Source organism: Euprymna scolopes, chromosome 34 (genome assembly GCF_053919585.1).
Source record: "Euprymna scolopes isolate OS-2025 chromosome 34, ASM5391958v1, whole genome shotgun sequence".
Taxonomy (NCBI): Eukaryota; Metazoa; Mollusca; class Cephalopoda; order Sepiida; family Sepiolidae; genus Euprymna; species Euprymna scolopes.
The window spans coordinates 51,451,408-51,454,559 of NC_136515.1; the positions used below are offsets into that span (position 1 = coordinate 51,451,408).

Here is a 3,152-nt window from a genome sequence, read left to right on the forward strand (position 1 = left end):
TGCGCAATAAAAGTTAACTCTGCTGCTTCCATTTGACCTAATTAAGAAGGTCAAATAGAAGTCACGCAGTTGTTTACCCAAGTTTGACTGTTTTTGTTTTTTTCCCCCAACAGATGTTGGGGGGAGGGGAACCAGCTCCCAATTGTCCAGATTGAATAACAATTGTCTGATGTACAACATTGATCAAAGCTGATTGCTTCTGGACATTTCCCGGCGCAATGCCGAGAATGTTGTTCATTGTTAACTTTGAATTAGTTTCGCTTTTTATACGAAAAAGCCTCATCAACATGCGAGAAGCCAAAATAGCAATAATTTTGTAAAAGTTGACGTAAATAAATCTAGATGCAACGCACTTTCCTAAATCGTACATATTATTTAGGACTCATATAAACAGTTGTAAGCGATCGTAACGACATCGGAACCGTGTGCGAGAAAAGCCTTTTGAAGACATACACGAAATGGTCACACACATTTTGCCTTTTATATATATAGATGTCACGCATGACAAAACAAACATGGTTGAAATCATTTTTTTTTCATTGAATCATAGAAATATGTGTTTTATGTAAAGTTCCAGAAATATTTAACTAATTGTAACATGGCAATTAGGTAGATAACGTTGCTTATTGTTGAAATTGACAAAAAATGTAAGTAGTTATTGTTTTTGTTTTTTAATGAAAACTCAATTTTTCAGCTGTGGGATTTTCCTACAATAATAAAAAAAGAACCATAAAAAAATTATCATCACCCCATTACCTTTTTTTTTATTATTACATTTTCTAATTTTCAATTTTTAAGGTAAGGCCCAAGGACATATTCAATTAATTTTGATGTTTTGGCAATTCTGTATTAGAGTTAACAGCCAAGAAATCGAAAATAAGCAAAATATGCAACATATAACACATTAAATTTTAATTTACTATCAACCTGCATAGTTTTAATCTTCTGAAACTGTAAAAAAAAAATTTATTTCAAAATTTGTTTGGTTATTTTTATTTAGATGAATTCATCTATCAAAAATGACAGTCAATTTTTTTCTTTTAGGCTGTTGGTAATTTCAGGCTTAAAAGATTAAAAAAAAAGAAAAAAGATTACCATAATCTGAGTAGAAAACACTGGCAGGCTTAGGGTTAGTGATCCCATAAGTCTATTGTTATTTTTTATCTTTTAGGCCTGAATTAGTGACCACTTAAAAAAAATTTCCTTATTTAAAAAAAAAAATCGTTGGCTATCTTTGATTGACTCTGTTACATATTTTGTTTTTCTCCTCAATTTTTACCTTGATAATAATATTTTGTGATTGTTGATGTTTTATTAAATACCTACAAAATTGTTTGAATATCTATAAAAAAAATTTTTTAAATGCTTAAAATAAAAATATATTTTAAATACCTAAAAAAAAAAAAAATTTTTTTTTCAAATACCTAAAAAAATTAAACTTTTTTTCTAAACAGAAAATATTTGAACTACTATGAACTCACAATGAAAAAGAAAGGCAAATTTTTCTCAAGAATTCCTCTATATTAAAAAATAACAAGTGAAGCATACATGGTCCACCATTAAGGTACAGTGAACAAGGCATAAAAAAATGACTAAGTTCAGCATTTGCCCCCCCCCTCCCATTTAGCCCCAAAAGTCCCCAGGGGACCTCAAATCCTGGTGAAAATGAACAAACAGCGCAGTTTTAGGCCTTAATATATGTAAATTTTAGTTCTGCACCAGAAATGAACAATGTAAAAAAAAAAAGCCGAAAGTATTAACAATTTTTTATTTGGATAATTTAAACGTGAAAAAAAAAAAAAAAAATTGGGATGCTGAAAATGTACACAGTAAAACAATATGAAACAGGTCGATGATTATACGTATTATTCGTAATCACGTTTTGTGTTTGCTTCCCATATCTTGAAGTTTTTGATTCAATAAATTTAAGATATTTGCTTTTCTAAGGAAAACATAAACCCATAACAGCATAAACAAATAAACACAAATCGCTGGACCGGTTTTGCTCAAACAAACGTCCGTTCGTTTGAGCAAAACCGGTCCAGCGATTTGTGTTTATTTGTTTATGCTGTTATGGGTTTATGTTTATGTACGCATGTGTAACCAAAAGTCGTAAACCGGATGTTGGGTTACAACACCCGTTACAAGGTCATTTGAGTTTTATAATTATATAGATTTATCTATCTATCTATTTAGATGTTTCATAAATAACTTCCAACTTTCAGTCTTTTGTCATTTTGTGTCAGGATCAGGTCGTTATCAATTGATGCTATAAAATTCAAAACGTTTATAAAATCAATAAAAAAGGATACTGGGACAATTTCTTCTTCCTTTGCGGATAAAAATATTTTTCATTTTCCAGGAGAAAAAAAAACTGAAAAAAAAAAAATATGATAAAATTTAAATCAAAACCAAACAAGCAAAATATAACACAAGATCGTTTTTAATGTGAGGGAAAACCAGCTTCCCAGAAAGGGTCACTTTAGAAGGAGGCAAAAATGAAAATTACCCCTATATGGAAGGGTTTCCCCTACATTGGCTAAGAACAAATTAACCTAAGTGTAACATTAGAACAGATACTACACTGTTATTTAAGCCTGAAAGTTTTGGTGCTTGTTTAAAATTACTCTTATATTAAAAAAAAAACAACAAAGAAAAAAGAAAAATCTGTATGATGTACATATCCATGATGAAAAACAAAATCGTATTCCAAAAATCATGTAACTTGATCAAGTAGTTTTATTTTTACGAAGAAAATCATTTTTAAGTGACTTTAAGTATTTTAAATATCTCCATATTAAGAATGGCTTTCTAAAATTTCACAAGTTTGAATTATTTGGAGTTTTCTCCCTTGTTTTTCAAGATGATGTCGCATTATATTTTTGCTATTCGCTTAACCACAAGATTGGATTTTCTAATTTAAAAATAAAACTATATGATCAATAAGCCTATGACAACAGCATATTCTTATCATTGTTTTGACTCAAGTATATATCCAACACAGTTAAGCACAATTAATCAACCGACAACCACATCACTATATAAAAGCATATAAAATATTAACAGATACACACTCAAGAGTCAAAACAAGGGAAAGAATATGCTGTTGTCCTAGCCCTAATCATCAATTTACATGATTTTTGGTGTATATT

The 3,152-nt window shown here is 29.5% G+C and overlaps 1 protein-coding gene across 2 annotated transcripts in view; it reads right to left on the bottom strand.

Annotated features, from left to right (window-relative positions):
• Positions 1-2,243: 2,243 nt before the first annotated feature.
• LOC145259198 (calpain-D-like) overlaps positions 2,244-3,152 on the bottom strand; it is a 153,244-nt gene continuing 152,335 nt past the window's right edge. For both annotated transcript variants that reach the window (XM_080117026.1, XM_080117027.1), the window contains exon 15: positions 2,244-2,374. The gene's annotated coding sequence lies outside the window, so the exon portion shown is untranslated. The remainder of the gene's footprint in view (positions 2,375-3,152) is intronic.